Source organism: Lissotriton vulgaris, chromosome 7 (assembly GCF_964263255.1).
Source record: "Lissotriton vulgaris chromosome 7, aLisVul1.2, whole genome shotgun sequence".
NCBI classification, from domain to species: Eukaryota; Metazoa; Chordata; class Amphibia; order Caudata; family Salamandridae; genus Lissotriton; species Lissotriton vulgaris.
The window spans coordinates 45,381,742-45,402,554 of NC_141695.1; positions in this window are offsets into that span (position 1 = coordinate 45,381,742).

A 20,813-nucleotide genomic window follows, 5' to 3' on the forward strand; every position below is an offset into this window, starting at 1 on the left:
CAGTGATGTCATTTGAGATGTCATCAGTGATGTCATCAGTGATGTCACTGACCATGTCATGAATGATGTAATATGTGACATCATCAGCAGTGGATTGCGGGTGCGCGATATATAGTTAGTGCAACTAACTATATATGGAATTTCAATGGTTTTGTGTGAGTAAAATAAGGTTTTGTAAATGCGAATTCCTAACTATATATGGTCTATAACCTGTGGTTTTTTCAGTGAATATATATATATATATAAACAAGAAGAGGAAATCAAGCTAAGAAAACAACGCAAAATGAACCGTGACTATGCTGATTATGACTGCGGACGCATACTAACTTTCAGCCGCAAATATGACCATTTATATAAAAAAGCCAATGAAGCATCTGGGGTGGTAAATTTAAGCGAATCCACGATTAACAATCAAACCACCAGTGGTAATGAATCTGACACCACTGTGGAAAGTGCATCCAGCGATGAAGTGGTACGAAGGAAGAATTTTTTAGACGAGTTTCGGGTGATGCAGGAAAATCGACAAAAACAGCATCAAACGGAATTTGCCTCCCCGAAACCGAGAGGACGAGGATGGGGAAGGGGCAGAGGCCGGGGAAGAGGAGAAACCGCAAGAAAAGGATCCGACAACGTTGGGAGTACCGACAAACCAAAGGGCGTAGTGGGAACAAAAAAGACACGCTCAAACAAGGACTATTGATGGACCTGAAAACGGTAAATAAAACAGTTATTAATTTGTCTAAGAGGTCAATATCGGATTCTGATAAAAAGACATTGTGCTTAGGTCTCTCATTTTGCCCCTCCACTGGTTTCAATTTCACTGACACTAGAATTGAAGTTTTCAAGTTTGTGCGCAAACTAAAATTAAAAAAATGGCACAAACTAAAAAGACTGGGTCAGAATCATAACAACCTTAGGAATCCCAGACCCAGTTCATCGAGCTTAGCCATTAGTGATGTTGACACTTTACTTATGATTTCTAATCTTGATGACTGTGAAACTGATAATCAGAGCATTAGTGCCACACAATGTCTGGATGATATGAACTTGACACAAGATGCACCGGCTAAAACTGACTTTAGGGTTAAATCGACCTTTATGCCCATGCTTCCACATGACAATATAGATACATTCCACGAATGCATCATCCAGGATTTGGTTGACTTACGCAAAAAGAAAAACACCAGCAAACACGGAAGGTTCAAGCATAATCTTTCTCTTTCCCAAAAACAAGCTCTGAAAACACTGTGTGATGATACCAATATAGTAATATGCCCCGCTGACAAGGGCGGCAATATTGTGATCTTGGATCGGGAGGCTTACATTGATGAGGCACATAAACAACTCAGTGACACTAACTTTTATATACCTGTTAGTACTGAGATATACAACCAAAGTATCACATACATTTGGGAATTACTTGAAACTTGGAAAGACAAAGGCTTGTTGGTTTGGGAAGAATATTGTTACCTGAAAAGAGATTTTCCCAAACTTCCCATTTTATATCTGCTACCCAAGCTGCATAAACATGCCACCAACCCTCCCGGTAGGCCCATAGTGTCTTCCATTGGCAGCATCAGTGAGAACATATCTAAATATGTAGATTATTTTCTTCGTGATTATGTAACCTTATTACCTAGTTACATCAGAGACACTAAAGATTTTTTGTGCCAGATTGAGAATATTGTTTGGGAATCTGAGTATTTGTTTATTGTTTTGGATGTCCATTCATTGTACACGATAATCAATCACCAACAAGGCCTAGAAGCTTGTGATCACTATCTTAGCCAGAGACCGATATGTTATCGTGAACATTCTAAAATGATTATGCAAATGATGCAATTTTGTTTGAACAACAATATCTTTTCTTTCAATGGCGCCCTCTACAGGCAAATCACCGGTACTGCTATGGGATCTTCTTTTGCCCCCAGTTTTGCTAATTTATTTATGGGATTCTGGGAGCAGGAAATCCGCAGCAGTACCACCTTAGCAGGAGACTTTGAAAAGGTCGTCATGTGGCTTCGCTACATCGATGACCTTTTCATTATATGGAAAGGATCTGAAAAGGAGGCAGAAAACTTTATTACTAAGTTAAACTGCAACAAATATAACATCCGTCTATCAGGCAGCATCAGCAACATCCGAACTGAATTTTTGGATGTACAAGTGGAAATCAAAAATTCCAAAATCTGTACTTCTTTGTTTCGCAAGGCGACTGCTGGAAACAGTGTTCTCCACGCCCTCAGCAGCCACCCAGAGGCACTCAAATGGAGTATACCTTATGGGGAACTGCTGAGGGCAAAGAGAAATTGCAACACTAAAGAAGCCTACCTGATAGAACAGGACAATATATTACACAGATTTGAGAGTAGGGGGTACCCCAGCTGGGTTCTCAAAAAAGCTAAAGAGAGAGCTAATCAGATAGAGAGATCACAGACCCTTGAGCAACAACCTAGTGTAGAGACTTGTGAGAATGAAGATTCCACCAGGCTCATACTTACGTTCAACACTGAAACAGCCAGCATCAAAAAGATTCTTTCCAAGAATTGGGGGATCCTGAAAACTGATACTGTACTGGGCAAAAATATACCTGACCGGCCCCTCATCACGTACAAAAGGAACAGAAACATAAGAGACCTAGTGGTCAGAAATGACATCACTCTATACCCCAAGATTACCGAACATGGGCTCCAAGGTTTCTACCCCTGCGGGCATTGCAAGGCCTGTAAACATAGCAAATACAGGGGGTCCGTTGAATATGCAGGCATAACCAAAAAACTTAGCCAGTTTTTCACTTGCAGTACCACCTTTGTGATTTATGCCATAGAATGTACTTGTAAATTATGGTACATAGGCAGTACTAGTTGTGCTGCCAAAAAACGGATACTTGAACACCAGAGAGCCATTGTGAATCACGACCCTAAATACCCTGTGGCACGCCACTTCGAAGAAAAACATTTTTCCAATATTGCAGAATTCAACTTCTTCGTATTGGAACATGTTCCCAAAAATCCCAGGGGTGGTGACAGAATCTTGAGCCTTAGACAACGTGAGTCCAGACTCATTATTGAGTTCCAGACCAAATTCCCGGGTGGGCTCAACATGGATGAGGAATTGGCCAGTCACCTTAGGGAGCTATGATGTGCCTGATTGTATAATCTGTACTGTATCGATATCATCTGATCCATTGGGCTGCTTATACGTATACCATGATTATTCTTCTGCCTTATGTCTCATGACATAATCTTATCATGCATTGAAACTTTATTTATGTTTTATGTCTTTTGTTCCACAGGAGGAAAGGTTGGGTCTATCTATGAATTCACCAGCACAGACTCAGTATTCTTTTGCACTCCTGGAATCACTTGTTTTGCACCATGGGACTCACGATTTGTAGATGTATTTTTCGCCGGTTAGCTAACGCACTTTATCCTGTATTAGACCATCATGCATAAGTAAGAATTTGTGTACTACCTTGGCTGCATGTTTTGGACTAATATAATACCGAGGTTCCATGACACTTCTCCTTGCCTGCCATAATAGGTAATTGTGAATCGTGTATTTTACATAGATTGTTATGCTTTATGTAAGCTTTACTTAAGCCTCTACTGTGCTTTTGTTCATTCTTTGTGGGAGGCAACCGTACTTAATCAGCTAAAGTTATAGGTGATCCCTGACTATTACGCAACTATTACGCGTTGTTTACATTTTCCTGACATCCGGAAACCAATGCTTTGTATTTTACATTGATTGTTATGCACATCATTTTCTTTGATTAATTTGTACACTATTGTATGTACTTAAGAAACGCGATAATGAGCACACCATCCCAAAATGTCCGCCATACTTATGTGGAGTCACAATATTGCTAAATGTGCTAATTTTGTTGACTGATCACGAGCGCTTATTGCTTATATCCTCGTTTGCTCGATACCGATATGGGCTAGAACACCATGAGATTTTGTTGTATCTTTATATATGCGAGAACTGCAGATAACACTTTGGTGCTATATGGACCTCCTGACCTTTCCAACATGTCTGCCATTTAGCTTTCTCATATGGGGATTAGTCCTACACTTATGTTGTTGTTTGGATATAGCGCGAAAACTTATGTTTAAATACCGGTGTCACTTGTGTGAGAAGGTGGCCTGATATGCAGTGCTCACTATTCTAGTGAACACTATGTATCAGTCCAGCAACCCTTATTGATGATTGGTTGTAAGTCAACCTTATAGACCAGCTATCCTAGTAGCGTGGATACGAGCAGTCTAAGGCTAAAGACTCGAGAGGGCGTGTTAAGCCAGCTGTTTACCACACATATACCCCTTGAATACCAAGTGAAAGGACACCACACAAGTGTTATGAAAATAAACAGTTATTTATTTAAAGATCACAACAGCCCTGTACTCTTTATGAGGACAGGGTACTAAGCACAAACCAAAACTCTTACAAAAATACTTAAGTTAGCACAGTATATACAAATGCCCGAGGGGCACGGAAAACCATATACTCTGAAAGTGGAATGCGAAATTCCTAGCAGGTAAGTACAGTACTAATAGCTTTTGGAATCGCTAGGGCTTGACTAGGGAATCGTTAGATTACTTCTAGGAGGCCTAGGGGACTCGGGTGCAGTGTGTGCACTCTCACGCGAGATGCGGGACAAAAGTCTATGGTAGCTAGGAATTAGAAAGTTAGTGTTCTCGGGCGAACCCGACCTGGTAGGGAGAAAACGAAAGTAGATTCTGACCCTTGGATAGTGAGGCTATGCTGGGGCACCGAAATGCCGAAGTTACCTAGCCCAGGGGCTGCAGCTGCATAGGTCTGAAAAGACGTCGGGAATCCTCGTAGACGGACCAGGAGCCGGAAGAAAAGATGCTGGCCGGTGACCAGTGAAGAAAGTTCAGTTGGATCCAAGCCTGGATCTCGAAGATAGATGACACCTGAAAGCAGAGGGGACCAAGTTCGAGACTACTAGCCAGTAGTCAGTGGGCACCAGGAGGGCACCGGATGGTAGCCACCTCGACAAGGTGAGTGGGTGATGCTTGACTCGAAGATCTCACGGACCAGGAGGCGTTGTCGGCGACCAGGATGGAGGATCGAGCTGTCCCACGAAGATGGAAGCTGTCGGCGTCGCTGGACCCAGGATTGGGCAACAAAGCCTTGGCAAATTCAAGCCCACGCGGTGGACCTAAAATGGCGTCTGGAGTGGACCAGGAGGGTCCGGGGTGCCTCTCTTGAACAAGGAAGCAAGGGCCAGCCTGGAGCAACCAGACCAGCAGTCGTGAAGTCGTTGGGCGTCGTTCAGAAGGCCACAAGCCAGCCGGCTAGTAGCCAAACAACGCGGTGCACAGCAAACAGCAGAAGGGCCCCACGCCGATCGTGGAGATGCAGGGGGGCTGATCTTGGGTGCTGGAGCTGCGCAGGGTCGGGGCTTCTCGGACCCCAAAGCACTCACCAGTGGAGGACACGGTGGGCTTGCAGTAAAGATGTCGTGCAGTCTTGGCGATCGTCGGTCCCTTGAGGTCTCGTCGCACTCACGGTTCTCAGCTTGGCTGTAGAGGTGAGTAGAGGTCAGAGGTGCCAGGGAAGCCGGGTCTCGTCGAGCTGGGTCGTCGGATTCGTGATGAAGGACTTGCAGCAGACCGCAGTGTTCTTTAGGATGGTGCCCGCTTGATGCAGGGTGACTACTCCTTAGCCACAAGGGAGAATCTTGAAGAAGAAATCGTGAAGTCCTTTCGAAGAAAGTGGTATCTTGATTCCAAAGATGATCTAATTTTAACAGGGGGCCCGCTCCCATCTTTATACTAAAAAAGGGGGCTGACCCGGTGACTAGGTCCTGCCTATGGGTGGGACCAGGAGGGGGGTGGTTACACCCCTCTCCCCTGCCGGACTTCCCCAGGCCAGGGGCTGGTGTGCCCCTGGAACTGGTTCTGACTGGCCTATGCGTAGTGAGCACCGGGGTGCCACTCAGCAGTCACCTTCCTGAAAAGCCCTGCCTACCCAGGATACACAAAACCATGTCTGGGACGGTGCTAGCACCGCCCCTGACAGGAAACCCTTTGTCCAGGCTCCCCTCACTGGAAGGACTCCCAGCTGCAGGGGGTCAGACTCGTGTCTGTGGTGGCAGCATCCATTTTGTGGAGCTGAGGCTTCAGTTAACTTTAACCGGGGTTCACAGTTACATACATGTCGTGTCCCTCTAGAAGGGTGGAATGCTAACCCCGTCGCCAGAATTGGCGAGGGGTTAGTATTCCAATTCGTATGACACCTTACTCGACATGTTTTGATAAAGCAATACCAGAGATAGCATTTAACCGCGAGGATTATAATGCACTTAAGAGTATATGGTATGCGATATCATGGAACAGCTATTAGGACTTGATTCCGCAAGCTGCAGACAGGCTCAGCTCATGCCAGAGCACCATCTCACACGATTCCAAGCACTCTGCCTTCAGGATTGTCAAGGCCTGCCATAGGAGTGACTGATAGGAATCTGTGTGTCCATTTTAGGGTTAGGTATAGGTATACTACACCTATAGCAAAGGGTGATTACACGACTTTGCCCCAGCTGTCATGCAGCCAGTTGTGTCAAATTTAGGAGGCCAGCCAGGGGTGGCATAATACATGCTGCAGCCCCTGGCAGCCCTGGGTACACCTATGCCCTGAGTTACAGGGTCTGATAAGGTGGCCCAGTACCAATTGGTAGATGCACCTAGGGTACATGAGGTAATTTAGAAAGAGAACAGCCAGGCTGTGGGTCTGATTGGCAGGCCCACAGCCAGAGAAAGTCGTAAACCAGTGAAACAAAAGCAAAAAATCTGGGTGATCATAGGATTGCAGACCCTACTCTCCTACATGACCCCCCCCCAAACTTTGGGACAATAAGCTAACCTTGACCAGGTGAGTCTTCTTGTTCTAAGTGGAAATATCTGGAGAGCCCATCGGCATTGCCATGATCAGTACCAGGTCTATGTTCCACTGTAAAGTCCATCCCCTGTAGGGAAATGGACCACCTAAGCAGTTTGGGGTTTTCACCCTTCATCTGATTTAGCCACAAGAGGGGCTTATGGTCGGTCTGAATCTTGAAGTGAGTGCCAAACAAGTATGGCCTCAGCTTCTTCAGGGCCCAAACCACAGCAAAGGCCTCCCTCTCAATAGCTGACCAATTCTTCTCTCTGGGGGTCAGCCTTCTGCTTATAAAAGCAATGGGCTGATCCTGACCATCAAAATTCAGTTGAGAAAGAACAGCTCCCACACCCAACTCAGAAGCATCTGTTTGGACAATGAATGGTTGGGAGTAGTCTGGACTCTTAAGGATAGGTGCTGTGCACATGGCCTGCTTTAGGTCATCGAATGCTTTTTGACAGCCTGCTGTCCACTGAACCTTTTTTGGCATTTTCTTACTTGTCAGTTCATTTAATGGTGTCACAATGGAACCATAGTTCCTGACAAACTTTCTGTAGTATCCAGTCAGGCCCAAGAAAGCTCGAACCTGAGTCTGGGTGGTTGGAGGAGCCCAGTCCCTGATTGACTGTATTTTGCTCTCCAGTGGCTGAACCTGGCCTCCACCTACAAGGTGGCCCAGGTATACAACCTGTGTCTGCCCTATCTGGCACTTGGTGGCCTTGATAGTGAGGCCTGCTGCTTGCAGAGCCTCTAACACTTTCCTCAGGTGGACCAGGTGATCCTCCCAGGTGGAGCTAAAGACAGCAATATCATCTAGATATGCTGCACAGAAGTCATCCAGCCCAGTAAGGACTTGATTCACCAACCTTTGGAAGGTGGCAGGTGCATTTTTCAGACCAAAGGGCATTACCACAAATTGATAATGCCCACCAGGGGTTGAAAATGCTGTTTTGGGTTTGGCATCCTCAGCTAACCTGATTTGCCAATACCCAGCTGTTAAGTCAAATGTACTTAAGTAGTTGGCAGAAGCCAATCTATCTATAAGTTCATCTGCCCTTGGTATTGGATGGGCATCAGTCTTAGTGACTGCATTGAGACCCCTGTAGTCTACGCAAAACCTCATCTCTCTCTTACCATCTTGGGTGTGAGGCTTTGGCACTAGAACTACTGGACTAGCCCAAGGGCTATCTGAGGGTTCAATGACTCCCAATTCCAACATTTTCTGCACTTCAGTTTTTATGCAGTCTCTAACATGATCAGGCTGCCTGTAGATTTTACTCTTGACTGGCAGGCTGTCACCAGTGTCAACCTCATGGGTGCACCAATTGGTCTGACTGGGTGTCAGAGAGAACATATGTCTGAAAGACTGAAGAACCTGTTTACAGTCTTTCTGCTGATGTTCAGAGAGGCTGCCACAAAAGACAACACCATCTACTGACCCATCATCAGGATTCTGAGTGAGCAGGTCTGGGAGAGGGTCACTCTCTTCCTCCTGTCCCTCATCTATGGCCATGAGCAAGCTCATGTCCTTCCTGTCGACATATGCTTTGAGCCTGTTGACATGGAGTACCCTGTGGGGACTCCTGGGAGTTCCAAGGTCCACCAGGTAGGTGACCTCTCCCTTTTGCTCAAGAATTGTGTGGGGCCCAGACCATTTGTCTTTGAGTGCTGCTGGGGCCACTGGCTCCAACACCCACACTTTCTGTCCAGGCTGATAAACAGTCAGGACAGCCTTTTGGTCATGCCAAGCTTTTTGAAGTTCTTGACTGGCCTTAAGGTTTTCTGATGCCTTCTCCATATACTCAGCCATCCTGGAGCGGAGACCAAGTACATAGTCCATTATGTTGGTTGCAGGCTTTTTGAGAGGTCTCTCCCATCCTTCCTTCACCAAACACAAGGGGCCTCTCACAGGGTGCCCATACAAAAGTTCAAAAGGGCTGTAGCCAACCCCCTTTTGTGGGACCTCTCTGTAAGCAAACAGAAGGCAGGGCATCAGGACATCCCATCTACGCCTGAGTGTTTCAGGTAGTCCATGAATCATCCCTTTTAGGGTCCTGTTGAACCTTTCAACAAGCCCATTGCATTGTGGGTGATAGGGTGTAGTGAATTTGTAATTGACACCACACTCCTTCCACATAGCAGTTAAGTAGCTTGACATGAAGTTTGCACCTCTGTCAGAGACAACCTCCTTAGGGAAGCCCACTCTGGAGAACACTCCAACTAGGGCCCTTGCCACCACAGGTGCTGTGGTGGTCCTAAGTGGAATAGCTTCAGGATACCTGGTGGCATGATCCACTACCACCAGTATAAACTTGTGCCCTGATGCTGTCTGGGGTTCCATTGGACCAACAATGTCAATCCCCACTCTTTCAAAGGGCACCCCCACCACAGGCATTGGTATAAGGGGGGCCTTTGTTGTGCCACCTGACTTACCACTGGCTTGGCAAGTGACACAGGAGCGACAAAACTCCTTGGTATCCTCATTCATGTGAGGCCAGTGAAAGTGTGAGACAAGTCTGTCCCAAGTCTTTGTCTGACCTAAGTGACCTGCTAAGGGAATCTCATGGGCCAAGGTAAGTAGGAAACCTCTCTGAGACAAGGGTACAACCAGCCTCCTGGTCATGCCAGGCTTGGGGTTTCTTGACTCAGTGTACAGGAGTCCATCTTCCCAGTATACCTTGTGGGTACCTGTGGCGTTCCCAGCAGCCTCAGCAGCAGCCTGCTGTCTGAGGGGTTCAAGAGAAGGGCAGTCTAACTGGTCCTTCCCCAGGTCTTCCCTTGAGGGTCCCCCTGAACCCAAGAATTCAACTTGATCAAGTTCAAACTCTCTAGGCTCAGTTTCCCTCAATTCCTGCAGGTCAGCCTCCTCTGAGACTTGATCCACAACCTGGGGCAAGGGGGAAGGCACAGCCTTAACCCTACTGCTCTTTTTCTTGGGAGGTGCCTGGTCCATTGTTCCAGGATCCAGCACCTGTTCAGTGGGGCATTTTCTGGCCTGTGACCTAGTCACAGCAAACACATGTGCTGGCAAACCTAACATTTCCAGATGAGTCCTCTGCTCCACTTCTGACCATTGTGATGACTCCAAATCATTGCCCAACAAACAATCCACTGGGAGGTCTGAACTAACTACAACCTTCTTTTGGCCAGTTACCCCTCCCCAGGAGAAAGCTACAATTGCCATACTATGATTGGTAGTGACATTGCTTGCATTGGTCACCAGGAATTCTGTACCTGGCATGATCTGTCCAGGGTCCACAAAGCTAGGTGTCACCATTGTGACACTGGCACAAGTGTCCCTATAGGCCTGAGCCATTTTTCCATTAATAAAAGGTGTCTGTCTGTATTTGCCCAAAGTATTGGGACTTATGTCAGGGGACATATCCATATCCCCTGTACTGACAAGGACAGCCTGAGTGAGGGTGCCAACTAAGTTGTCACTCCCCTCAGAACCCAGGGTTAACCCTACTAAACCCTTGGGAGGTGCACTACCACTGCTGGCTGTACTAGGGGGCACAGGTGCCTTAGGGGCTGCAGTGGCAGGAGTCTGCCCTCCTCCTTTCTTGGTGCACTCACTAAACCAGTGAGTTTTACTTTTACAGTATTGGCACCACCTTTTAGATTGGCCTTCTTTCTTCTTTTGGGGAGCCTGACCCCCACCCTCTTTGGGTTGTTGGGGACCTGTCGAAGACTTCTGGTCATTTTGTTCCCCTTTTGAATCTTTACCCTTCTGGTCTGCTTTCTTCTGACCACCTTGATTCTGGCCCTGGTTCTGTTTAACTCTTGTTCTAACCCATCTGTCTGCCTTCTTTCCCAATTCTTGGGGAGAGGTCAGATCTGAGTCAACAAGATGCTGATGCAACAACTGGTTCTGACAATTGTTTAAAATTTGCTCTCTCATCATCAAATTGTACAATCCTTTATAATCAGTAACCTTACTGCCCAGCAACCAGCCCTCAAAAGCCTTAGTGGCACAATCTACAAAGTCAGCCCAATCTTGAGACTGAGTTTTCTGGGTATCCCTGAACAGCACCCTGTACTGCTCAGTGGTTAGGCCAAACCCATCAACCAGTGCACTTTTCAAGACTTGGTAATCGTTAGCATCCTCCACCCTTGTGGTGAGGAGCTTGTCTCTTCCTTTACCCTCAAAGGAGAGCCACAAGATAGCTGCCCACTGACTTGGGGGAACACCTTGCACAGTGCAGGCCCTCTCCAAAGCAGTAATCCATTTGTGGATGTCATCCCCTTGTTTAAAGGGGGGCACTATCTTACCAAGGTGTTTTGTATCAAAACTCCTTTCCCTATTGCTAGGTACAATGCTGCCACCAGTGGGGACTGTCCCACTCAATTGTTGCTCTCTAGCAAAGGCAAGCCTCTCTTTGGCCAGGGCAAGTTCTTCCCTTTCAATCCTCAGATTGGCTGCCTTTTCTTTAGCTACATACATTCTCCTCTGGGGAGATGTCATTCCCCTCTGAGAGGAGTGTTGAGAGCCATTGGTATGAATGGATCTGCTAGAGCCTCTTGACAGAGATCTAACTCGTCCATTCCCAATGTTAAGCTGACCTGAGAGTGGCCCCAGGGCTCCCCTAGAGTCCCTCTCATGTCTGCTTAAGTTGGTCCTGGTTAGTCTGACGACTTCTACCTGGTCCTGCTCTGCCTCACCCTTAGATTCCAAGTCATCATCCTCATCATCAGCATCATCTGCTTCCTGATGTGGATGGTCCTGGTTATCAAAGGGTCCCTGTAGGGAGGGCATATTGCCTTCTGAAGTAGAAGGGTCTGGGTTACCAGCCCTCCTTGCATCATGAGTCTCTAAGAGACCAATCAGAAAAGCAGTTGTGGGGTTAGACCCCTGCTTAATCTTCCTAGAGGTACATACTTGTCGTAACTCATGGAAGCTAAGCGCAGTATATCTTGAAGGGATGACCTGTGGAGGGTCAACTGACACAAGGGGAGACTCAGTGTTTCCTCCTGTGACCGACATACTGCTTCTAGTGTGGTGTAAGTGATGCACCTACCTACACTATGTGTTACCTACTGGTCCCTTGCTAGAGTTGTAGCCAAGGTGTGCTAAGCCTTGAGGAGCTACAACAGCTGGTTCAGTAGAACTCAGAGTATTCTAAGCTTTAGTTATATGTACCTAACAGTACTTATGTGATCTTTCAACAAGATATTCTTAGGATACGTGTGGTAAAACAACAGCAAGCTCAAATCCCAACCGCTGCTCACCAATGTGAGAAGGTGGCCTGATATGCAGTGCTCACTATTCTAGTGAACACTATGTATCAGTCCAGCAACCCTTATTGATGATTGGTTGTAAGTCAACCTTATAGACCAGCTATCCTAGTAGCGTGGATACGAGCAGTCTAAGGCTAAAGACTCGAGAGGGCGTGTTAAGCCAGCTGTTTACCACACATATACCCCTTGAATACCAAGTGAAAGGACACCACACAAGTGTTATGAAAATAAACAGTTATTTATTTAAAGATCACAACAGCCCTGTACTCTTTATGAGGACAGGGTACTAAGCACAAACCAAAACTCTTACAAAAATACTTAAGTTAGCACAGTATATACAAATGCCCGAGGGGCACGGAAAACCATATACTCTGAAAGTGGAATGCGAAATTCCTAGCAGGTAAGTACAGTACTAATAGCTTTTGGAATCGCTAGGGCTTGACTAGGGAATCGTTAGATTACTTCTAGGAGGCCTAGGGGACTCGGGTGCAGTGTGTGCACTCTCACGCGAGATGCGGGACAAAAGTCTATGGTAGCTAGGAATTAGAAAGTTAGTGTTCTCGGGCGAACCCGACCTGGTAGGGAGAAAACGAAAGTAGATTCTGACCCTTGGATAGTGAGGCTATGCTGGGGCACCGAAATGCCGAAGTTACCTAGCCCAGGGGCTGCAGCTGCATAGGTCTGAAAAGACGTCGGGAATCCTCGTAGACGGACCAGGAGCCGGAAGAAAAGATGCTGGCCGGTGACCAGTGAAGAAAGTTCAGTTGGATCCAAGCCTGGATCTCGAAGATAGATGACACCTGAAAGCAGAGGGGACCAAGTTCGAGACTACTAGCCAGTAGTCAGTGGGCACCAGGAGGGCACCGGATGGTAGCCACCTCGACAAGGTGAGTGGGTGACGCTTGACTCGAAGATCTCACGGACCAGGAGGCGTTGTCGGCGACCAGGATGGAGGATCGAGCTGTCCCACGAAGATGGAAGCTGTCGGCGTCGCTGGACCCAGGATTGGGCAACAAAGCCTTGGCAAATTCAAGCCCACGCGGTGGACCTAAAATGGCGTCTGGAGTGGACCAGGAGGGTCCGGGGTGCCTCTCTTGAACAAGGAAGCAAGGGCCAGCCTGGAGCAACCAGACCAGCAGTCGTGAAGTCGTTGGGCGTCGTTCAGAAGGCCACAAGCCAGCCGGCTAGTAGCCAAACAACGCGGTGCACAGCAAACAGCAGAAGGGCCCCACGCCGATCGTGGAGATGCAGGGGGGCTGATCTTGGGTGCTGGAGCTGCGCAGGGTCGGGGCTTCTCGGACCCCAAAGCACTCACCAGTGGAGGACACGGTGGGCTTGCAGTAAAGATGTCGTGCAGTCTTGGCGATCGTCGGTCCCTTGAGGTCTCGTCGCACTCACGGTTCTCAGCTTGGCTGTAGAGGTGAGTAGAGGTCAGAGGTGCCAGGGAAGCCGGGTCTCGTCGAGCTGGGTCGTCGGATTCGTGATGAAGGACTTGCAGCAGACCGCAGTGTTCTTTAGGATGGTGCCCGCTTGATGCAGGGTGACTACTCCTTAGCCACAAGGGAGAATCTTGAAGAAGAAATCGTGAAGTCCTTTCGAAGAAAGTGGTATCTTGATTCCAAAGATGATCTAATTTTAACAGGGGGCCCGCTCCCATCTTTATACTAAAAAAGGGGGCTGACCCGGTGACTAGGTCCTGCCTATGGGTGGGACCAGGAGGGGGGTGGTTACACCCCTCTCCCCTGCCGGACTTCCCCAGGCCAGGGGCTGGTGTGCCCCTGGAACTGGTTCTGACTGGCCTATGCGTAGTGAGCACCGGGGTGCCACTCAGCAGTCACCTTCCTGAAAAGCCCTGCCTACCCAGGATACACAAAACCATGTCTGGGACGGTGCTAGCACCGCCCCTGACAGGAAACCCTTTGTCCAGGCTCCCCTCACTGGAAGGACTCCCAGCTGCAGGGGGTCAGACTCGTGTCTGTGGTGGCAGCATCCATTTTGTGGAGCTGAGGCTTCAGTTAACTTTAACCGGGGTTCACAGTTACATACATGTCGTGTCCCTCTAGAAGGGTGGAATGCTAACCCCGTCGCCAGAATTGGCGAGGGGTTAGTATTCCAATTCGTATGACACCTTACTCGACATGTTTTGATAAAGCAATACCAGAGATAGCATTTAACCGCGAGGATTATAATGCACTTAAGAGTATATGGTATGCGATATCATGGAACAGCTATTAGGACTTGATTCCGCAAGCTGCAGACAGGCTCAGCTCATGCCAGAGCACCATCTCACACGATTCCAAGCACTCTGCCTTCAGGATTGTCAAGGCCTGCCATAGGAGTGACTGATAGGAATCTGTGTGTCCATTTTAGGGTTAGGTATAGGTATACTACACCTATAGCAAAGGGTGATTACACGACTTTGCCCCAGCTGTCATGCAGCCAGTTGTGTCAAATTTAGGAGGCCAGCCAGGGGTGGCATAATACATGCTGCAGCCCCTGGCAGCCCTGGGTACACCTATGCCCTGAGTTACAGGGTCTGATAAGGTGGCCCAGTACCAATTGGTAGATGCACCTAGGGTACATGAGGTAATTTAGAAAGAGAACAGCCAGGCTGTGGGTCTGATTGGCAGGCCCACAGCCAGAGAAAGTCGTAAACCAGTGAAACAAAAGCAAAAAATCTGGGTGATCATAGGATTGCAGACCCTACTCTCCTACAACTTGTGTTGATGTTACACGTGAACAAGGCTTTTATGCTGAAACGCGTTGTGTAATAAACTGCTACTAAGACACCTTGGATTCGCTTGTCTCTTTCCTGAGAGCGCAACGTTAACCTGTTTTCCTTGGAATCATATATATATATATATATATATATTCATATATATATATATATTATCTATGCTTTCGAGAGTTATCAAAAAAGTTATATATGGTCTATAACCTATGGTTTTTTCAGTGAATATATATATATATTCATATATATATTCACTGAAAAAACCATAGGTTTCACACCAGTTATAGTTAGGAATTAGCATTTAAAAAACCTATTAAATTCACTGAAAAAACCATAGGTTTCACACCAGTTATAGTTAGCTGGAAATTTTACTGATATAAAACCATTGAAATTCCCACGTTATAGTTAGATGGACTCACTATAACTTGCGCGTGCAATGCACTGCTGATGATGTCTTATTAAGCCAGTTAACCAATCAATTTTTAAAAACCATCCATTTAGACACTTATTTAAACATTTATTCTTCCATCAACTTTTACATATACATATATAAAATATATTTATTTTTCAGAAAGACACACATTCACTGGATGGTGTCATCAGTGATGTCATGAGTGATGTCACTCACCATGTCATGAGTGATGTAATATGTGATGTCATCAGCAGTGCATTGCACGCGCAAGTTATAGTGAGTCCATCTAACTATAACGTGGGAATTTCAATGGTTTTATATCAGTAAAATTTCCAGCTAACTATAACTGGTGTGAAACCTATGGTTTTTTCAGTGAATTTAATAGGTTTTTTAAATGCTAATTCCTAACTATAACTGGTGTGAAACCTATGGTTTTTTCAGTGAATTTCATAGGTTTTTTAAATGCTAATTCCTTTGTATATCGAGTTTCTAACCTTTTTTTTTTTTACAATTTGCTGTTTTTTTTTAAGTATTCATTTTTTTTATATAATTTTTTTCTTTTGCGCTCTGGGTGCGCGCTCCGGGAAGCTTTCAGCTAAGCTCTCCTGTAAGCTTCTCCGAGAGCTCATCTGAAAGCGCACCCAGAGCGCAACTGTCGTTCGTGAAAAAAAAATATGAATGAAAAGTTAATAATAATGCAAAACATTTCGTACCATACAAATAAAATTTGTTTTTTTTAATATGGAAAATGATTATGCATTTCTATAAAAGATTGATGACGTCACTTCGGCGCGCAACGTAAGTGCCCTCGGAAGCGCCTACGTGCGCGGCGCCTAAACGCACGCAAAAGCGCCTACGATCGCGCCACGTTTGCGCCCCGGAAGCGCCTACGATCGCGCTGCGTAAACGCACCGGAAGTGCTCCGGAGCGCGCAGCGTAAACGCGTCGGGTCATGTGACCCTAAAATAACACTTTTCATTGGTTGCTAACAGTTTTTTTTTACAATGAATGAAATCCCCACCCATTTCCTTCACTTCTTCTTTCACTTTTGTGACTGAAAGACCTGCCTTTTTTGCTGCTCCATATTCCTGGATTCATCATGGCTGCCAGACCATCCAGCAGTGAAGATGACTCCAATGATTTCATTGATGAAGAGCCTCCTCAGCCGAAGGTCAAAGAACATTTCATCTGGAAATTTTTTAAGTTTCCAGCAGACCAGAAGAAGGTGAATGCACCAAAAGTAGAGTGCAGGATCTGCAAACAGGTCCTGTCACGGGGTAACCCCCCAAAAAAATACTCTTTTGGCAACTTCACCATGATTCGCCATGTGGAGAGGAGGCACCCCCAGAATTTTGCCCGGGAAAGTGTCAGGGCTCTGGCACAAGAGGTTCCCAGAGATGGGGCCTCTACATCAACAGGAGGAGCAACTTCTTCTGGAAGAGAACAATCACAGGGGCAGGTAGCAAACATTCAACCTGCATTCAACCATGGGGTCGTCAGATGCAGATACTGCAATCAACTCCTCACCTATGGGGAGCAAAGTGTCCTGCTCATGGTTCGGGCATTGGAGAACCATCACTGCCCTTCCCACCCCTAATTTTTTTCTTTTCTTTTTGCTCCTGTTGAGCAGTTTCTATTCCCTGTTTTTGTTCCTGTTCAGTTAAAAGAAGAAAACCAAAAGTTCTTTTCAGAACTACCTCCAATTCTCATCAAAGAGCTATAATCTTAAAAAATGAAGAGTAAGTGAAATATAGTGCATTGATAATTGAAAGGAGAATGAGTAAGAAAGAACAGAAAGGTATGAGAGGTGAAAGGAAGTGAAGTAGGAGGAATGAAAGAAGGTGAGTGTTAGAAAAGAAAGTTATGACACAGTGAATAAACTGGAGGCCTCATTTCTGAAAAGTGACGCATCGCTACGTGAAAACAGCGATGCGTCACTTTTCTGGACGCACTCCTTATGACATTCCAGATATGTCATATTTAATATATGACTAATCAATTCGCAAGGAGTTACAGATATGTCAGTATTTCTGACATATCTGTAAACACAAAAGTAACGCATTGCAGGAGTGCGTCACAAAAGTGACGCAACTCCAGTAATGTGTCCTTTCACATGGAAAAAGCACCATGTGAAAGGTTTGCTGTGAAGCAGGCGCAAGATTTTGGCGCAACTGCATCCTAAAAGTGACGCACTGCGTCATTATTACCAAGCTTTTTGCAAGGAACACCCCCTCTGCATGCATTATACCTGACACTATTTTTTAAAAAGTGACGCATCTAGGTACATGGGTCACTTTTTAAAACTCTGCGCCATATTGTATCTGCATCAGGTATAATGTATGCAGAGGGGGCAATCCCTCGCAAAAAGCTTGGTAATAACGACGTACTGAAATCTATGAGATTTCTCTGCGTCACTTTTAGGATGCTGTTGCGTCAAAATCTTGCGCCGGCCTCGCATCACTTTTATGTTTACAGATATGTCAGAAATACTGACGTATCTGTAACTCCTTGCAACATGATTCGTCATACATTAAATATGACACATCTGGAATGTCATAAGGACTGTGGACAGAAAAGTGACGCATCACACCAGCAGTGTAATAAAATGTGCCTCGTTGCACTATATTTAAAGGATGCAACAGCATCCTAAAAGTGACGCAGTGAAATCTCAAACATTTCACTGCGTCGCTATTACAAAGCTTTTAGTGGGGGAACACCCCCTCTGCATGCATTATACCTCACGCAGATATAATGTGGCGCTTGATTTTAAAAAGTGACCCATCTACCTAGATACCTCACTTTTTAAATATAACGCAACGAGGCACATTTTTTTACACTACTGGTGCGATGCGTCACTTTTCTGTGCGCACTCCTTATGACATTCCAAGTAACGCATTGCTGGAGTGCGTCACAAAAGTGACGCAACTCCAGTAATGTGTCCTTTCAAATGTGGAAAGCAGCATGTGAAAGGTCTTGCCTCAGTCTAATACCTGCTGTAAAGCAGGCACAAGATTTTGACGCAACAGCATCCTAAAACTGACGCAGTGAAATCTCAAAGATTTCACTGCGTCGCTATTACAAAGCTTTTTGCGGGAGAACACCCCCTCTGCATGCATTATACCTGACGCTATTTTTAAAAAGTGACGCATCTAGGTACATGGGTCACTTTTTAAAACTCTGCGCCACATCATATCTGCGTCAGGTATAATGTATGCAAAGGGGGCATTCCCCCGCAAAAAGCTTGGTAATAACGACGTACTGAAATCTATAAGATTTCTCTGCGTCACTTTTAGGATGCTGTTGCGTCAAAATCTTGCACCTGCCTCGCATCACTTTTATGTTTACAGATATGTCAGAAATACTGACGTATCTGTAACTCCTTGCAACATGATTCGTCATACATTAAATATGACACATCTGGAATGCCATAAGGAGTGCGCACAGAAAAGTGACGCATAACACCAGCAGTGTAATAAAATGTACCTCGTTGCACTATATTTAAAAAGTGACGCATCTAGATAGATGCGTCACTTTTTAAATATTGCATAACAATGCGCATTTTTTTACACCGCTGGTGCGTCACAAAAATTGACGCACAAGAAGCGCAAAACTAACAGCGCAAGGCCTTCATAAATATGGTCCTGGATTTTCCCCGTGCTTCGCCGGTGCGCGTACCATGCGCTTCCCCCGCGCAAAACGAAAAAAATTTTTTAATGCCCTGCAGGACCCTATTTTAGTCCCTACATCAAACCTAGGGGGTCAGAGGGGGTCTACTCTTCCCCCTTATGGTCATTTGCCCCTTTTTTTTTCAAACCCCTTGTGTCTCGATTTTACCGAGACACAAGATGGCGGCCGCTCCGGACTGTTTAGAATGTTTACAGACAACTGAGAGCCAATCAGCTTCCTGCGCGCAAGTCGCGTGTCGCGCCTGGAGCGCACTCCGGTGCGCGCACGGGAGAGCGCCTATAGATATATATATTTTTTTGAACCTAAATTACTCAAAATCCACTGGAGCACATATCTTGAGACATAGCAAAGGCACATCGGGCTACCAGTCCCTACAATTTTGCCAAGTTTCGTGGAAATCCATTCAGCCGTTCGGGCTAAAAGTGAAATCGACCGCCCTATGGAAATTAACATGGGGAAAACGCGTTTTGGGACCCCCCTTTTATCTCGGCCCCCGCTTGACGTATCCCCCCCAAACTTTCAGGGAAGGACCGGAACCCCGGGAGGCCATTTTCAGGAAATTTTCAGGCAGATTCGTCAACCGGCGCCAAAGTTATTCCAAATAGAATTTTGAGATTTAACATTGAAAAAAATCCTAACTATAACTACCTACTGGCGACCGCCAGTAGGTAATATATATAGTATCTTTGCTTTCGAGAGTTATCAAAAAAGTTATATTAATTTTAAATGTACCTTCTGAAGATGCTAGATGGCACTGTGGGTTTTGAAGAGCTGCTTCAAACAAAGTATGTTGTCAGTAAAGTATCCTGAGTACCTTTGACAAACAAATGGTGATTGGCTGTTTTCATGTGTTTTTTGAGGTGCTCTGCATTTAAAAAAAAAATGTTCTGAAAAGGGTTTAGCTGTAAATGTTTACTCATATAACAAACAGTATGTTTTCCAATTCGAAAAAAATGCATTCTAGTGTACGATTGTCCACCATTTTAGAAACTCTGGGCCTTATTTATGAGGCTGTGCGCCACTTTTCTGCCGCTGGCATTTTTTACACTGCTGGTGCGTCACAAAAAGTTGTGCCATCTAGGTAGATGCGTCACTTTGTAAACCCCTACGCCACATTGTACGCGCGCCAGGTATAATGTATGCAGGGAGGGCATACCAATGCAAGAAAGGGTCGCAGAAGTGACGCAGGGAAACGTATAGGATTTCACTGCATCACGCAAATGTGTCATATCTTATGCCTGCCTCATGACAGGAGTAAGACTGGCACAGGCACATTTAACATGGGACTTGCCCATGTTGAATGACCCATTGCTGAAGTTGCGTCACTTTTCTGACAGACTACAGCAATATGTAATTTTTGCGCCTACAGATAGTTCAGAAATAATGACGTATCTGTAACTCCTTGCAACATGATGCGTGTAAATATGACGCATCATTGGTGTCGCAAGGAAGATGCAATGACAAGTGACGCACCGCTGTTTTCTCGCAGAGATGCGTCACTTTTCATAAATGAGGCCCCCTCTACTGGCTTATATGTGTAAAAATAGGTAAAGGACTACATTTTCTCGGCTTCGCCTCAGACTGTTGTCGGTACGGCATTATTGGTATATTATGTTATTAAAGTTTAGTTGGAAAAAACAATAAACATAAATCATTTTATTTTTAAATACATGAGACCATCATAAGGAAGATGTGCTGTATTTTCTTATTCACATATTTTTTGGGGATCTTTAGTTTAATGTTATTAAAAGTATTTCTTTGTATATAAAAATATGTGGTTAAGGCATGCAGAGTATTTATAGGCATGATTAAGAGGTTTATAAAGCATGTGCATTTGCG